Below are 19717 nucleotides of genomic sequence, written 5' to 3'. Positions count from 1 at the left end.
GTGAATACATGTAATTGACGAATAGTTCTTAATTAGACAGTTACTCCAGATACTAAGACTAGTATAATGGAATGAAGCATTAAAAAGAGGCCAAGGAGAGTATAGTGAGTGGGCAATTGAACTGAGACTTGAAAAGTTAAGGTCAAGCCAGATGGGCATTGGCACGACTTATGAAGTTTTGTGGCACATCCTCCTTCTCTGCTCTACCTTTGAGTCTTATAAACACAGTCCAGTTGGCTTTGCAGACTGTGAAAGTAATGAGTTATTGATGGGAGTGAGTGCCAGGTGAATAACTCTTTCCTTGAAGATCTCTTCAGGCTGTGGCAACTGGAAGCAGCACAGAAGGAGAAATTGATGGCCCATATTCAGCTTTTGAATAGTAAAGCTTGAAGAGCTTTTAGGTACCGAACAGCTTGAGGAAAGGCAGGATAATGGGACATAATTGTACTGATTATGCAGTTGAGGTATGTTAAAGAAAAGTCTGCTAATTCTGTTAAATGGTGGCATTTTGTAGCTCCTGTTAATATTTTTAGTAGAGGAACAAGCAATGAGTTTATTGAGTTTTATTCAAAAAGATTAGCTCTTAAATCAACTCTAGTACCTTGGCATTTAATGGTTCAAGGCACTTCTCAACATAACCTCACTAACCCTTCCAACATCCGTGAAGTGTATGTGGGTGTCAAACGTTTATGACTAAGAAGTCTTAGCAAGTAATAACAAGTGACTTGCCCAAGGTTATACCTAAGGTAAAGCACTAATTTCTCCTCTGTGGTAAGCCTATCCCAGATTTGGGGGGGAGGTGATTGGGGGGCCCACATTATCTCAGGAGGCTATTTAGCTTGCTGAGATAGAACATTCAGAAGCAATAAACAACAACAACAACAAACCAAAAGGAAAATCTAAGCTCCGAATCATTTTATACAAGAAACTTTTCCAGATTAACTTATGTTGTCTGGTAAATAAAAGGTATAGGGATTAAAAGATTATTTTTGTTAAAATGTGTTAGTGATTTGATGACTCTCTTTTAAGTGGAAACTGTTAGAAGACTGTTTCTTTACATTTTATTGATGTTGTATAGTGTCTATAATCTAGGAACTCTGTAAGTATAAATTAACAATGGGAAAGAAATTTCTTTCTTTGATATGCTGAGTTATTTTATCATTTATTAGGTCACTGAACCTATTTCTTCAAGTACTCCTCTGTGATGTTCAGTGTTGTTCATCAAGTATATCTGGTTCCCCTTCTGGGCATATATGTAGCCTGTCATCTCCAACCCTCTTGGAGTTAAGTATGGCCATGTGGCTTGCTTTGGCTTGTGTGGTACATGTCACTTCTGGTGGACACTTTAAGAGACAGTGTGTGATTCAGCACATTCTCTCTTGAAACCTGGAATGGTGACCAGCAGTTTTCAAATAGTGGTTGGAACCCTGAGTGATAGCAATGAAGAGTTATCCTTGACAATCTGCAACACATACGTAGCATGAACAAGTAAAAGCCCTCAGCCCTGCCCCCCCCTTATAATCCATTGAGATTTGGAGTTGTTTTTGAGTTCAACATAAGCTAGTCTAACCTGACTGACATAAGAATTTGTACCTAGAATCTGGGGTGCTGCTCTAACAAATGACCTAAAATATGGCTAGCATGGGTTGGCTGCATCGAGTGTGTTTGGCAAGGCATTACAAGAAAGACAAATTTATTCTATTGAAAGATTTTGTATATCTACAAGCATGGAGTCCAAAAACTCAGAGACGTGCATAATTGCTTCCAATTCAAACAGGAAAGCATAAAAATGAGAAATTCTTATAATTGTTCCAAGGGACACCTATTGTTAAAACCTATGGATAGATCAAGTTTTAGCCAGCAAATACTTTTCAATTGGACATAAAGGGCTAAGAGAAAAGATACTGAAGTTGTGGATCTCCTGGAGAAGCCTGATATTCCCAAAGTATCAGCAATAAAGACGAGGAAAGAGGGGGGTGGCAATAAAGGAAAGGAATATAGCAAATCTGAGAATTCTGTCTAGAAAAGAGCTATAATTATTGGTATATGAAAATTACAAAAATAAAATTGATAAGAGGCCTACTAAGTTTTAAAGAATCTTATACTACCCAAGAAATGACAAGCCTACAAAAAACCCTCAAGATTAAAAATGACTCTTAAAGTTATAATTGTCTGAGGTCAAGAAGAGGTTGAAAAAGCTACTCAGTTTCAAAGGAGGATATATTCCTTGAAGCCCATTTCATATGTGGCCATAGATTATAATGGGAAGGAATAAACTTCCAGAAGACAAACCCAAGGACCACAGTGAATAAGGAAATAATCAGGGCCTCATCAGGGAGTAGTTTTCTTTTTTTTCTTAAAAAAAATTTTTTAATGTCTATTTATTTTTGAGAGAGAGAGAGAGACAGAGACAGAGCACAAGCAAGGGAAGGGCAAAGAGAGAGGGAGACACAGAATCTGGAGCAGGCTCCAGGCTCCGAGCTGTCAGCACACAGCTCGACATGGGGCTTGAACCCATGAACTGAGAGATCATGACTGGAGCTGACCAGGTGCTTAACCGACTGAGCCACACAGGTGCCCCAAGGAGTATTTTTACCTCCAGACAGGTCCCATCAAAACACCTGCCCAGGACTTTGGGCTTGTCCATGCACAATAGACCATGGACAAGAGATCTGTGTATCCTGTAGTGATGATGAATGATAAAGAGACCACTGTGCATTCTTCCAAGATCCTAGGCTTTGTGTTTGATGCTGTAATCATATGAAATTTTCGAGTTCTGTCTCCTGGGCAGATATAATTATGTTTTGTATACAAGAATGAGAATGATAATCAGAAGGACAGATTGCAGTAGTTACCAGTTTTGTTTACCAAATTGTTCTGGTTCTCTTCTTAGACACATGGTAGGTTGGAATTTTCTCAATTCCTTTATCCAAAGACATGAAAACAGAAATTCCTTTGGGTGAGAGCTTAAAGAGTCAGACCTATGCTCTTTCTTTCCTTTTGGTTTAGGTGCCAGCATCTTTCAACAGTCCCTCCCTCAGCTCAAACCTGTGTGGGTTATGAACCTAAAGTCTGCAATGCTGATCTGCAATGGATATTGTGTGTCTGAAAAGCAAACCATTGTTGTTTTAGACCACCGTTACTTTGGGAGTTGTTTGTTACTGCAACGTATCCCACTCTAACTTGACAGATCTGTTCCCCAGTTGGAAAATGGGGATGTTAAATGCATATTGATAAAGTGCATAAATTTAAAATATTCTATTATGCTATTGAGCATTGGTATATATTTTTTCCACAAAACAAAACAACAGTCAAAAATACTTAAGTTTCTCAAAAGCAATTTTACCCTCTATGGGAAAAGTGTCCTATTATCTGTGATACTAAAAAGTGTCATCTTGGTGGAACACTAGTAATGCTAAATAACCTACGTATCTCAGAATTTGATAAGGGGATAAACACAGGTAGAGTTGAGACACATTTGTATTTGTAAATACACAAACAAATTTATGGGGTTAATCAAATTTTATTATTTCTAATCCTGAATCTGATCTCCTACTGGGGCTTGGAAGAATTCTGTTCTAAGCAAGTCACTAGAAACATAATGTGTGTATGGTGGGAGAGGTGGGTGTGTGTGGGTGTGTGTTGAGTTCTACTGAATCACTGGGCATGGGCTATTCTTGGAGGCAGCTAGACACTAGATTTGAAAGAATCATATTCTTATCTGATATATAAATGCTGTGTTTCTCAATAATTATGGATAGGTTGAGTGTAGATTTCTCTGACATGAGCATGAGCCTTTCTTGCAAAGGTTATTAATACTGTGCAGTGCTCAATGCTTGCACTTAACAATATAGCCGTATTATATTCTGTACTTATACTTACAAAGCAATTTTGTAATGCCTCTTATTTACTTTATGGTATCCTGCAATGCCTAGGGAACAGTAACTTAGACAGAATCAGCCAACTACAATAACAAGCCAGGCATATGTTATTATTGCTTTAATGGTAGACTTTTGATATTCAATTACTCAACAGTTGCCTGGTGCTTGGGTTTGTGACTTTTTTGAGCCATTGATTTCTACCTCCCCCACATTCTTCCACATGATATAAGCAGTAATCATTTGGTGAAATGCTAAATCTCAGTATACTAAAAGTGGCTTTGGGACATGGGACTTCATTGACCAATACCAAATTCATTTGCAGAAAAAGTATAGGGTAGTACATGAATTCTTAAATTTGGCTACATGTTGGTGTTACCAGCAGGATTTTAAAAGTAGCTAATTATCTGAGTCACACTCCCAGAAATTCTGATTTAATTGGTATGGAGATTTTTTTGAAAATTCCCAGGTAATTCTGACATGTAACAAAAATTTGAGAATAACAAGTGTACTGGTTAAAAGCACATGCTCTGGATTCATACAGATCTGGATTTATATCTCTGATTCCTTCTTACTAGCTGTGTAAGCCTAAGCGAGTATTTAAATTCTCCAAGCCTTAATTTCCTTATCTTTAAAGTTAGCATAAAATGTTACTGTAAGTTTTAAATGGGTTAATATATGTAAAGAGTTCTGTGAGTACCTGACACATAGAAAGCTCTCAATAAATGTTTTAACGCTAGATTAATTATTAATTCAAGGTTGGGGGTCTTGAAAGCAGGATAAGGATTGACTTGCAGAACAAAGATTAGACGCTTCAGAGAGAAGAAGGAACATATGTAAAGGTGTGGAGTTGAGCAGGTATGACGTATTCTGGGGATGATGTGAAATTCATTGAGGTGGAAACATGATATGGGTAAGACAGACTAGAGAAAGACGAGGCTGAAGATATTGCTAGCAGACAGATTTTAAGAGTTCTGTATTATAAGTATTAGAGCTGGGTTTTTACCTTTAAATTAACGGTAGTTCTTATTTGGACACAATGATGTTTTGCAATTAATTGTGAGTTATGTTACAGGTAAAGTGAAAACGAGATTCATTTTTATTCATTCCATAACATTATTCTTCCTCACTGGCAGTCTGATATCTTTCCTTAAATATGAAATAGTAAAGTAAATGCAGCAGGTGTGCCAGAAATTACTCATAACCTACCACACAGCTTAGTTTAGGTCCAGGCCACCCTTACTCATGTCGTATTATTATTTGTGAGGATTGAGAATTATTTTTATGTTGTGAGATGTCATTTCAGAGCTATATTTATTATCTTTATCTGTGGATGAATTTCTGCCTCAGACCACGATGGAGCAACTGGTACTAGACTGGCCTTCCTGCCGTAAACAATGAGTAAACAACTAGAAAAGTGGGCATCTGTGTGAAACAACTCTTTGGACATTAGACTACAAGCAGCACACAAGGTCGATGAAAGGTAGAAAACAAAAAAGGCAAGCCCTATGATGACCCTGCTTTCTCCCTCGAAATGTTTACTAGACCACAGCAAAGGGAGGAGAAACCAAGCAGAACACAATGGTCTTGCTGAGCTAAGACAGAAATTAGAGTGTGGGTAAGCTGAAGCAATCAGAGTTTGTAGGACAGAGTACCAAAGATGAGGGAGCCATGCAGAGAAAGAGTTTCATACACCAGCATGGAGTACCCTTGTGTTTTTTAGCTGAATAGCAAGTTGCATGTGGACAGGGCAAGACTTCCACAAGGCTTGGCAAAGGACAATTACTGGGAAAGAAAGCACCAAGGACATATAAGCTGAAAAAACTCTCAGGGCTCAACAGGGTGGGGAGACATTTGGTATCCAATCAGTCAGTGTAGAGAGACTTCATGGCATACTCATGGTTGATAAAGATCCCGTCCCGGAAAAAAAAAAAAAAAAGATCCCAGAAATCCCAAGTGTTAAGAGTAAGAACAAATTAACCATTGAGTAAAGATTACTCTATACCTGTCCTAAAAACAGCAATGACAACAACAACAACAACAACAACAACAACAACAAAACAAGCCTCCAAATAACCAAGCTGATCTACAAGTAAATTAGCTGCTTACCAGGAGTAAGACTAACATTTAAAAAACAATTTTTTTTAAATGTTTTACTTATTTTTGACAGAGACAGAGCATGAGCGGGGGAGGGGCAGAGAGAGTGGGAGACACAGAATCCGAAGCAGGCTCCAGCCTCTGAGCTGTCAGCACAGAGCCCGACGTGGGGCTTGAACTCACAGATCGTGAGATCATGACCTGAGTGGACGTCGGATGCTCAACCGACTGAGCCACCCAGGTGCCCCAGTAAGACTAACATTTTTTAAAAGAAAACAACAAAACTCAGACACTGAACACCGTAATGTTCACAATGTTCAAATTACATCCAAAATTATATGACATGAAAAAGCAGTACCAGTAGAACCATAAACCATACCAGTAGAAATAGATCCAGAAGTGAAAGACATGATGGAATTAAAAGATAAGGAAATTAAAATACTGATTATAATTACATCAACAATTTAAAGGAAACAGGAACATGAATAATTAGAGAAATATAAAGCATAACAAAGAAAAAAGAATCTTCTAGAGAAAGAAAAAAATACAGTATCTAAAATGGATAATTCACTTAATGGATTTAAGAGCAAATCAATCACTAAAGAAGAAAATGTCAGTGAATTTGGAGACTACAAAAATTTAATAGAGCCTTTCAGACCTGTGGGCAATGTCAAGTAATTTTGCATATGTTTAATTGGAGTCCCAGAAAAGGTAGAGAGTGGAGCAGAAATACTATTTTTAAAAATGGTTGAAATTTTCTAGATTTGGCAAAAAAAAAATGAACACACAGGTCCAAGAAACCTAACAAATTCCAAGCAAAAGAAATTTCCACCATGGCACATCATAATAAACTTGCTGAAAATCAATGATAAAGAAAAATCTGTGAGTAGTCAGATGAATAAAAGAAAACATGCCCTACGCAGGCAAAAATATGAATGACTGGAAACAATGCAAACTAGAAGAAAAGGAATGACATCTTTATATTTTTATTTTTATTTTTAAAGGAATGACATCTTTAAAATTCTGGAAAAACAATGCCATCAAAAAAAAGAACTAAATGAAACAAAGCAAAACAAAATCAATGGACATCATAGTGTTCCATATCAAGCAAAAATATCTTGCAAAAATGTCTTTCAAAAATAAAGACTAAATAAAGACATTTTGAGACAGTAAAAAAGAAATAACTTATTGCTAGAATATATATTTTTAAGACATTTTAAAGAAAATTTTTCAGGCTGAAGAAAAAATATAAGTTGGAAATTCAAATTTACATAAAGGAATGAAGATTGTTAGAAATTATAAATATATAGGTAAATATAAAGATTTTTTACTTAAAAATCTTTTTAAAAATTAATTTATTTTTATTTTAGAAAGACAGAGAGAAAGAGAGAGAGCAGGGGAGATGGGCAGATGGAGAAAGAGAGAATCTCAAGCAGGTTCCATGCTCAGTGTCAAGCCCAATGTGAGGCTCAATGCAGGGATCCATTCCATGACCCTACGATCATGACCTGAGCTGAAATCAAGAATGAGATGCTCAATTGACTGAGCCACTCAGGCACCCATAAAATTTATCTTTAATAAACAATGTATTGGGTAGTCTAAAAAATGCAGAAATAACATGTATTTACAGGAAAGATGGAACATAGGAAGTAGAAAAATACAGCTGTCTGGTTCTTAAATTATTTGTGCTATAGATTATTTGAAGGTACATTGTGATAAGTTGATGATATTGTAAACTTTAGAGCAACAACTAAAAAAATATATAAAACAAAGATACATACGTAATAAATTAAAAGAGGAGATAAAATGGAATAATCAGAAGAAAAATCACTTTTCCAAGAGAAGGAATTAAAAGAAAAAAGGAAAAAAGAACAGACACCAATAGCAAAATGGTAAACTTAAATCCAACCATATCAAAATTACAGTACACACAAATAGCCTAAACAGATCTATTGAAAGGCAAAGATTATTAGATTGAATAAAAAAATCAAGGGATGGCTAAATGCCATTTATAAGAAAGGTACAAGTAAGGGGGGTGGTGCCTGGGTGGCTCAGTCAGTTAAGCATCTGACTTTTGATTTCTGTTCAGGTCTTGATCTCAAAGTTTGTGAGATCAATCCAGATATTGGGCTCCATGCTGACAACACAGAGCCTGCTTGGGATTCTCCTTCTCTTTACCTCTACCTCTCCCCCCGCCCTGCTCTCTCAAAATAAATAAATGAACTTTTTTTTTAAAAAAAGGAATGATTAGTAAGTTAAAGTAAAATAATAGAAAAATTACACCATGAAAATAACATAACACATCTGGAGTGGCTTTATTCATATCAGACAATGTAGACACTAGAACACCAATTATTAATGGATAGACCTTTAGAAGAATATTAAAAGGGTCAGTTGATTAAGTAAATAAAACAATCTTATATGTGTATGCATTTAATAACAGTTACAAAATACATAGAGAAAACCTGATAGAACTGAAACGTGAACATAGAAAAAATTTCACAATAATAATTAGAGTTCTCAGTGTTCTTTCAGCAATAGATGGAGCAACTAGACAGAAAATCAGTAATGTAGAAATCGTGAAAAACAGTATCAACCAATCTGACCTTATTGACATTTGTAGAATATTGTACTCAACAACAGTACTATACAAATCCTTTTCAAGTGCTATTCTGGGGCTATCTTCAAAACATTTAAATCAAACACTATGTTTTTTTTTACCATAACAATTAAATTAGATATTAATAACAGAGATATCTAGAAAATCAGCACATACTTGGAAATTAAACAACATGCTTCCAACTAACATGGGTCAAGTAAACAATTAAAAGGGAATTGTATAATACCTTGAAGTAAATGATTATGAAAATGCAATGTATGAAATTTTCACCTAAAGCAGTACTTTGAAGGAAATTTGTAGCAGCTAAAACCGTGCCTCCAGGGATATTTACAGCTTTAGATGAGCATATTAGAAAAGAAGAAAAGTTTAAATTCAGTGATCTAAATTTCACTTTAAGAGACTAGAAGTGAAAAGGAAAGTTAAATCCAAATTAGGTAGAAGGAAAGAAAAACAAAATAATTTGAAACAAGTCATAGCCTAAACATAAAAGCTAAAATTGTGAATCTTCTAGAAGAAACCAAAAGAGAAAAATATTCAGCACCTTGAGATAAGAAGAGATTTCTTATATAGAACACTAAAAGCATAAACTAAAAGAAAAGTGATGAATTAGACTTTATCAAAACTAAAAACATCACTCTTTATAAGATACCATTAATGGGAGCCTGGGTGGCTCAGTGGGTTGAGCATCTGACTTCGGCTTAGGTCATGATCTCACGGTTTGTGAATTTGAGCCCCATGTTGGGCTTTGTGCTGACAGCATGGAGCCTGCTTGGAATTCTCTGTCTCCCTCTCTCTTTGCCCCTGTCCTGCTCTCTCTCTCTCTCTCTCTCAAAATAAATAAACGTTAAAAAAAATTTTATAAGACACCATTAAGAAAATGAGAATATATTTGCAATACATATAGCTGCTAAAGGACTTACATGCAGAAGACATAAAAAATGCTTAAAATTCAATATTAACAAGTTAAATCCAGTTTAAAATGAGAAAAATATTTGAGAATACTTCAAGAAAAAGAAGATATACAAAACGACAAAAGACACGTGAAATAGTGTTCAACATCCTTAACTGTTAGGGAAATGTAAAATTAACATCACAGTGGGTACCTCCACATACTTGCATGGCAAGAGTATGGAACAATCAGAATTATCGTATATTGCTAATGGGAATAGAAAGTGGTACAACTATTTTGGAACACACTTTGTTAATTTCTTATAAAACATTTAACAGAAATTCAACTCTTAGGTTTTTATTCAATAGAAATAGAAATATTTCTAGACGGAACAGAAACACACAAAGATGTGTATACAAATGCTTATAGTAGCTGCTGCTACCGCTTCTGCTTCTTTTCCTTCTGCTGCTTCTCCTTCTTCTCCTTCTCGTTTTTCTTCTTCCTCCTCTTCCTTCTTCTTCCTTCCTTCTTCCTTCTTTCTTCTTCTCCTTCTTCTCCTTCTTCTTCTTCTTCTTCTTCTTCTTCTTCTTCTTCACTCCAGTGCCTAGAATAGTGCCTGGTATAAACATTTTTGGGATGGGTAGGTGGGGGTAGGCTGGCTGCATACTTGAATGTTTCAGAATGATAAAGCTTATGAATGAAAAATTATCAGTATATATCATCATAAACTTTTTTTAGATACACATATTCTGATAAATATATATGTACATTCTGATTGTATGTGTTTCATTGTTTTATTTTTATTTTTTTTTAATTATTTTGTTTTCAAAGTTTATTTATTTTTGGGACAGAGAGAGACAGAGCATGAACGGGGGAGGGGCAGAGAGAGAAGGAGACACAGAATTGGAAACAGGCTCCAGGCTCTGAGCCATCAGTCCAGAGCCTGATGCGGGGCTCGAACTCATGGGCCGCGAGATCGTGACCTGGCTGAAGTTGGACGCTTAACCGACTGCGCCACCCAGGCACCCCTGTTTCATTGTTTTAGAGAGATTTATAGGACTCCATGTAAGAGTGACTCAAAGTAATAGCTGAGAGGATAGATATCATTGTTTCCTTTATTGTCAAATTGTACTTCTCACAAGTGAACCTGTTTCATGGATCACTCATTCATTCATTTATTCATTCAGCACTTACCAAGAACCTTTGGGCATTGACAATAGATATATACAAATTAAGATGCATGGGAGAAGTAGTATGGAAGTACAGAGATGGAAGAAAGAATCTGTGTTTGGAAAAGAGATTGAAGAAGTGGGAAAATCTTTGAAAAGAACTTGCCTAGTTCTAATTGATAATAGAAGTATATCAAGTGGAGAAAGAAGAAAGGGATTTCCAGGCAGAGGGAGATGCTTTAGCAAAAGCAAGAGGTATAGAAACACTAAAGTATAGTGTGTGTTAGAGGATGGTGGAGAGTGATGTTGGAAAAACATGTTGAAGTCTGATAATGAAGGATCTCCAAGGCCATGCCAAGAAGTATATGTAGTAGGTAATTTAGGAACCATCAAAGGACTTCTAGGAAGGTGACATGAGCAGTTTGGTGATTTACAGGATAATTCTTACTGCAGTTAGGATGAGAGAGTGAGCCTGAAGGCATGGAGATTAGTTAAAAGACCGCTAACAGTTTTTAAGCAAGAAATGAGGCCTAAATTAAGACAGCAGCTGTATGAATAGGGAGGAAAGGACTGATTTCAAGATTAAAATTGATGGGTCTTGGGACCTATAGGGGAGTGAGAGAAAAAGAGGAGATAGAGCTGACTCTGAGTTTCTGGTTGGGAGTCTTGCAGATGGGGCTCTAATTGATCCACTGTGACCTGCAATTGATTGGCCTTCCTGGTTCACCTCATTTCCTCCATTGACCTTTCTCCCCAACTTTAACTCCAGGAAAGAGGTTTCCTTCTACTTTGGGCTTATTAATACTTGTTTTCATTCACCAGGTATAGAACCTACTAGCTAATCAATCTGCAGGAGTAACCTTTCCTTTTCCTCTGTGTCAGCATCTGAGTATCTTACAGATTGATTCAATATGCTCTCAGTTCTGTCAAAACTGTTTCAGGATACCTAGAGAGCTATTTCACTGCCTTGTAGGTTTGCACATCTTCTAACAACCTGCTGTAATACTTTAATTCATTCAACTTTTTCTTATTATCCCCTTGTATCCACTTATATCAATCCATAGATGATATCAATTCCAGTCTCAATGGTCTCTAAAGGTTTGTTCTTAGTCCTTATGTGGGATGTAGATTTCTGACTGTGGATTCAATATTGAGATAAGTACTGTAAGGAGAGAAACAGTGCACAAAGGGTGGTTTCTTACTTTTCAGAGTTTAATAATCTAGATGAAGAGATGAGACTCTACCCCTTCTCCCTTTTCTTCCTTCTTTCCTTACTCTCTCCCTCCTTCTTTCCTTCTTCCCTTCCTTCCTTCCTTCCTTCCTCCCTTCCTTCCTTCCTTCCTTCCTTTTTTTCCTGCCTGCCTTCTTTCTTTCTCCTTCATAAATTAAATTAAATTAAACTAAACATAAATACTGCGAAGGTATCAACAGTGCAAAGATAAGTAAAACATGAAGCTTTCTGATCACACAACAACCAATAATTAATTGACAAATTATATGGCACAAAACTGAAAGCTAGTTTAACAGGGAAGTCCTCATAGAAAAACTAGTACACATTTAAGGAATATTTATTATTAGTAGTATTATGTGTAAGAACTCTGATAAGCATAGGACATCTTGATTTTAGGAATTAACTAGCAAAAACAGTCAGGATATTCATCTAGATTAGTTGAAAAATGTAGGTGAGATGCTGGTATAGTTATATGGATTAAAGGGCAATTCTCGAGATTATGAATAAACTAGGGCTGTGTCAAAGTGAATAGAATTTTCTAGGAATATGTGTTAGGACTCTGCCTTTAACCATATCTTATTCATCAATGGTTGGATAAAGTCATATAAGGCTGGTTTATCTAAAGTATAGACAGTGAAACAGGATCTTATTATACAACATATCACATCGAGGTTCAATATGAATATGGAAGTATAAAATTTCTGAGTCAAAAATAATAAATAAAATGAATTTAGGTTCAAAAAATTCATGATGGTAGTATCAGGGCAAATTGCCTTAACAGGTTGGAAACGTTTTTGGAGTTGTAGTTGCCTATGTGACTTGGAGTGACATTGCTGCAAAACTAATCAAATACCACATCAGTGGGAAAAGATCATGGGGGCAGGCGTCTCCTTAAAAACAGCATTAGCTAAACCACATGTACTATTGAATGTCCAATTCTGTGTCCCTTATGTTTAGAAGGTTACATGCAAACTAGAGCATGCTCTGACAGTACCACTCATGATGTTTTAGAAACCATATCACATAGAAACTAGACAAGAGATGACTATAAAAAACTCTGAAAAATTACTTCAAAAAGTTAAAAAAATTTTTTTTAATGTGTATTTATTTTTGAGAGAGAGAGGGAGTCCAAGTGGGGGACGGGTAGAGAGAGAGGGAGACTCAGAATCGGAAGCAGACTCCAGGCTCTGAGCTGTCAGCACGGAGCTTGATGCAGGGCTCGAACCCACAAGCAGTGAGATCATCACCTGAGCTGAAGTTGGACGCTCAACCGACTGAGCACCCAGGCACCCCAATTACTTCAAAATTCTTAAAGATCATGAAAAATGAATAGGCTTGCTCTGTCTTGTTTCAGAGAGCAGATATGGCAAGAACAGATACAAATTTTAGTGAGGTGAATTTGGACTCAAATCAGAGAATTTTCAGTTTGGTATTCTAGAAATAATTGAGGTAGTTTCCATCATTTACACAATAAGTGCCCTTTCACTGACAGTATTCCAACAAAGTCTAAGTAGATGGTCATTTGTTGGAGATGTAATTAAATGATATCCTATTTGAGTGGAGAGCTAGATGAAATTATCTATAAGCTTTCTTCCCATGCTAAGTCCAAACAAGCCTTATTTTTGTGTCTTCTCTTAGTAGAGGAAGTTGAACAATGTATTGATTAGATTAATAGGTCAATGATAGAATTATGGGAAGGAAGTAGAGGGAAGAATATTGAATATTTTTTTCTGCTGTGCTGTAAAGAATGTATATTTTCCTAAGAACACAAAGAAAATTTTAGTAGATATCTTAGAAGTTGTTTTGAACTGACTTATACCAATAATAGAATCCTTTACTTCATTTTAGTCCCAAAGTGAAAAGGGAACCAGTAATACATTCCACACATCCTTTTGAAATAGTTAATTGTCAATGCCTAGTGTGGAATAGATTAAAAAAAAAAAAACAAACACCTAGTAATTAGGCTTCTAGTTAAGGCATTTTATTCAACAAATACCAATGCTTAGCATACATGTGGGACTTTATATTTGCCAAGTTATTAATTTGTTTTCATATTAACCATGGGAAAGCGATGAAGTGATACCTTTACCTATAAGATGAAAAACATTAAGACCACTAATATGCAGACTCACCAAGTCTATCATTTTTCAAAAGACTTGAAGTGGTATTTATTTATTTTTTTATTTGGTGGCCTTGATACCGTATTTCAAGACAGTGAATCCAAGGAGCCAAGTAGTTGATGTGATTCATTTGTTAACGTTGCCCAAAATATCAAGCTGATTCTTTTTTCTGAGGCCCATTCTTTGAGCTTAGCTGATAATTTTATAGTTATTATAGAAACAATACCTTTTAAATTTTGTAACTCATTTTTGTTGCCTACAAAGAAGCTTTAAATTACTCAATATTATTTAACAGCTAAAATGAAATACATGTTTCTAACTACCCTATATACTTCAAACAGTTGTTTTTGTAAATCCAAGGAAAAAATTCAAGCAAACTTGTTTACCACTGGCTGAATAAAGTTGAAGTTTAGACGGCATAGTTATAATTTATTACTTGGCACACAGAATTATTTTAAATTACTGCATTAGCACTGACTCATTCAGAATAGCATCTGCTGGAAGGCCACCAAAAAATCCTAGGGATTTGGTACAGTCAACACAATGACAATAAACAACAAACTGGCAGCCTCTGGGGCTGGCAATTTTATTTACACATATTATATATTTTTTAAAACTTCAGCAGAATCGATACCAGTGATTTCAAGTTTTTAAAAAATTCCCTATATCACTGTTGCTTACTTCATATTACTCAATACTGTCAGGCGTTTTAATCTTTGCTGTTCTAATGGAGATAAAATCACATCACATTGAAGCCGTAATTTGCCTTTCATTGGTTGCTAATGCAGTTGTGAACCTTTTAAAATATTTATTCACCATTTATGTGTTCTTTACTATGAATTACCTATTTATGTCTTTTGCTCATTTTCATAGGTTATTTGTCCTTTATTGATTTGTTCAATTTTCAAATATATCAGGGAGAGTAAACTTTTTTGGTTACATATGTTACCAATGTCTTCTCTAAGTTTGTGGTTGTTTATTTTAACCTTTTTGATGAAATATTTTCCTAATTATTTATTTTTTTGGATGGGGGATATATGCTAATAATTCATTAAGTAACAAAGTTAAACGTTTTAAAAAAATTGAGTGTTGGATACCGAGTCATTTAAATCATGCCTATCTATGGCGAAAGCCTTGCTTATGCAAGACAGTTAACACTGGTACATAACAGGTTAACCAAAAAAAGTAGGCAACAGGGCACCTGGGTGGCTCAGTGGGTTAAGATTCAGACTTCAGCTCAGGTCATGATCTCACGGTTGGTAACGTTTGAGCCCTGCATTGGGCTCTGGGCTGACAGCTCACAGCCTGGAGCCTGCTTCAGATTTTGTGTCTCCCTTTCTCTCTGCCCCTCCCCTACTGGCGCTCTTTCTCAAAAATAAATAAACATTAAAAAAATGTATAAAAATAAAAATGAAAAAAAGTGGGCAACACAAAACATGATAAAATAAGATATACAACTGGAAAAAAGCAGTTGTGGAAACATACTGAAATAGTTTTGGTAAATACAGCTCAAATATGGAATGAGTAAAGACAGGTCACTAGCTTCTGAAAGTCAGCCTATAGTCACTATGTTCTGCTGAGGAAATGTTCTGCTAATCATTTCTTGATACCAATATTGGCAAATTTATCAGTTTTACCCTATATAGTCAGTAGGTTTTGGGTTCTTGTTTAAGAAATCCTTTGCTACTAGTGGTGATAGAGATATTTTCTGATATTTCTTCTAAAATTTTGAAAGATTTGCTTTTCACATATATATTTAATCCATCTAGAATATACTTTTGTATAATATAGAGATCCAATTTTATTTTTTCCAGGTGGATAATCAATTTTCCTAATACAATTTATTGACTAGTTTTTTCTTTTTTCAATTATCTGTAATGTCACGGTCACATGTGGGTACATGTAAGCCTGTTTCTGAACTCATTCTCTACATCTGGCAAAAAAAACTTTACTGTTTCCACCTGGTCCAGGCCTGGGCGAGGGCTCCGCGGTGGTCAAAAACCTGCCTAGGGACCACAGGGAGAGCCTCAGCCAGAGGCCCTGACACCAGGGCCGGGGGGCCAGAGGGGCCCCTCAAAGCCTGCCGGGCTCCGGAGGCTCCTCGTGGTGCCGGAGGCTGGGCGCTTGGCAGCGGTGCCCGCCCAGCCCGGCCCGGGGCCGCCGGCCTCCCAGGTGAGTCAGGTGGTCTCCATCTTCTGGATGAGCTTCACCTGCTGACCCCGCGGCGGTTCTGCAGGAGGCCCCGGGGATGGGCGCCTGCGCGGTTGGAACCGGGCGCGCAGATAAAGGGCCGGGTTCAGGGTCGGTTCCAGGTCCCTGGTGGTTTGCGTGGCGTCCAGGGCTTGCCCCCCGCTCTTCTTGGGACGGCCTGTGCCTCTGCTCGTCCCGGAAGAGGCCGGCCGCCGCCGTGGCTCTGCCTGTTAGGAGAGGCCTTCTGGCTTCACCTCCACCGGCTCTCGAGAAGCGGGCCGCGCTCCGGAGCCACCTCCTGGCGGCGGAAAGAGAAGCGGGAGAGAGGTGGGTGCGCGAGCCCGCGGCTGCGTGTTGACCAGGCGGTGGGCGGCTGGGCGGCGGCCCCTCGAGGGGAGGCTTTCCGACCGGCCCGGGGGCTCGTGCTTGATCCGCTGTGAGGAGCCGAGCGCAAAACACGGGGCGGGCCGGTCCGGGAGGCACAGGGGGCCACGATGGTTCCCAAGGTTGGGACTGGAGAGGGGGTTGCGGGGTGGTGGGAGGCTGGAAGACGGGGTCCCCGGGACTGCTGTGCCCAAGCACTGTGGAAGCAAGAGACAGATCACGGGACCGCTCGGCTCACCGCCTTTTATTATATTTTCGATGAATTTTTGTGTATTTTCCCAAATACATAATTGGTTTAATTAATGTAGCATAATAATGAACTTTGATTTCTGCTAGGAATATTATAATTTGACCTTGCCACCAGTCATTTTGAGAATGTTTTGGCTGTTGTTAGCTTTTTGCCCATATACATTTTAGAATTGTTAAATTTCTCAAATATTTTGTTTGGATTTTGAGTGTAATTTTATTGCCTCTAAGATTGTTCTTGAGGAAAACTATTTTAACTATGCTAAGCTATTTTATCCATGAATCTAGCATATTTCTCAACTTATTTAGGTATTTAGATTTTCTTTTTCTAATTAGGGAATCTTTTATTTCCTTCCTAAAGGATACCATTTTGTATTTTGTTTAGTTCAGGCCTTCATTTTTTTGTTTTGTTTTGTTTTCTGAAAATGCTTTTATTTAGTTTACATTTTTGATGGCTCTTTTCCATTGGGTATAACATTTTATGGTAGCAGGTATTTGGTTTCAGCATTTTGAAAAGTCCTTCCATTGCTCATTTGAAGGTGAGTATCTTTTTTCTCTAGCTGCATATAGGATCTATGGAATGCTTGGTTATGGTATTTTTAAGATCTGTCTCTCTTGAAGTTTATAGTATTTTTTGAAAATATGGCTTAATGTCAACAGTTTTAAAACATTGTTATTATCTTCTCAGAGAACATTTCAACTTCCTTCTGTCAATTGTCCTGGGACTTTAATTAGACCTAGATTAAACCTTTTAACTTTATTGACCATATTTCTTATACTCATGTTTTTCACGGTATACTTTTCCTCTCTGAAAATATCTGTGATATTTTCTGTTGATGTGTTTTTGTTTATTAACATTGATATTTCTGTTGACATATCGATATATTTCCTAATATATCTTGTATATTGTATATTCTAAATCATTGGTAGTCCCTCTAATTCTATTCTGCAGTTTAATTCTAGCCATGAAGTTTTTTTTTAGCCATGAAATTCTTAAGTACAATTATTATATTTTTTATTTCTGAAATTTCCATTTTTATAGTTTACATTCTGTGCTAGAATTGTTAATCTTATTTTTTATTTATATGAACATAATAACCATAGTTCTTTTTAAATTGCTAGGTGAGAACTCCATTATTCAGATTCTGTGGATCTGCTTCTATGCTCTATTAGTTCTCTTAAGTTTTGATTACATTATCTTAATTAAATGCTTGGTTAATGTTTTTTGTTTTTGTTTCTAAATCCTAATCCCTGCATATCAAAAAAAAAAAAAAAAAAGAGAGGTAACTTGGGACTTGGAGTGATGTTATTTTCTGCCAGAGGATATGTGTTTATTTCTGACAGGTGGCTAAGGCCAATAGTAATCAAGGTTTACTTTAATGCAAATATGACTTTAGATCATTTGACACTGGTTTATGTTTTGTTCACCCTTATTCTCAGTCCTAGGAGATTTGCCAGTTCCTCCCCATTTGGAAAGTTCTGGGCTAGAATTTCTTTCCATCTAGCCTAAGGTCTCTGCTTAGCTTCACTCTCAGCTCTTTGTTCTGAAAATACAGACAGCCATAGGAGAAACCAGACTCAAATGGAGGTTGATTACTCTGGGTGTTTATCTTCTTCTGAATTTTGACTTCATAAGTCTTTCCTTTCTTGTTGTATTTATGAATTCAGACATACTATTTAAAACATTATGCCCGCATTTATTAGTTGTTTTAAGTTAGAGAAATGCTATGAAATATCTAGTTTACCAGTATCAGAAGCAGAATTCTCTTCCAGTAATTTTTAAAATTCAGTGTGTGTGTGTGTGTGTGTGTGTGTGTGTGTGTGTTTGTATTCGAAACATTTTATTTAGTTTTCATATCTGACTGGCCATTTTTCATGGTGTCCAGTTTATTTTTCACATATCTTGATACTTTTCCTCTTTTTTAAAACATTTCATTCATAGTTATTTTGCATTCTATAACTAATGTGTTCAGAACCCTCAAGGTTTAAGGGTTGATAACCCGTGGTTTGTTTATGCTCACTCTCGTAAATTGTGGAGTGTTTGTTCATGTTCATAGTATTTTTTTTTTATTATGAATTCATATTTTGTTGAATTTGTTCTGTGGTCGTCTTGAGGGCCTAACATGGGGGAGCTTTCCTCCAGAAAGAACTGGCACTTGCTCTTTGTGGGTACTGTTGGATGTAACTAAGTTGATATCACTCAAATATAATATTTTGGCTTCAGATTTCTCTGGATGAATTGATAGCATATATTTGAAATTGTGATCTGAATGATAGTAGGTCTATTGGGGCCAATTCTCATGAGAAACTAGTGTGTGAGTGTGTGTGTGTGTGTGTGTGTGTGTGTGTGCGCGCGCGCGCGCGTGTGCGTGCGTGCCACCTGGAGTCCTCATGAAGACAGACTGATTTCTGATAGGTTTCTATTGCTATTATGCAGATGTTGTTAATGTCTTTTTAGTAGTGCTGTAGCATCTTTGAGGTCCCAAATTAAGGAAGTCCATATCTCATGGGTCCTTTACTGGGTTATAGCTCTGAATACATATCTTAGATGTATTGGGTGAGGAAAAATACATCTGATACATCCAAGAACAGATAGAATAGCATATTAATAGAGAAGTAAAATAATTCCTTAAGCCAGAAATAATACAGAGGTCAGGCAGGTAATGCAAAGGTATGAAGTTGCTAAAAGTAAGACAAGAAGAGGCAGTGGGCAAACTGTCTGAAAGATTCAAATTAAAGTTTAAAAAAGAAGATGGCCAGGAAAATATCTCCTAGAAGTATCTGACTCAGAGACTACACCCAACACATACTTGATAATATACTTTAAATAGACTTAAATATGTGCTAATATTTTCTAATATACTGTGACAGCATTCAGTTTGAAATTTACATG

Source organism: Herpailurus yagouaroundi, unplaced genomic scaffold (assembly GCF_014898765.1).
Source record: "Herpailurus yagouaroundi ecotype Mexico unplaced genomic scaffold, PumYag 77, whole genome shotgun sequence".
Classification (NCBI taxonomy): Eukaryota; Metazoa; Chordata; class Mammalia; order Carnivora; family Felidae; genus Herpailurus; species Herpailurus yagouaroundi.
Note: the sequence above shows the minus strand (reverse complement) of the source record.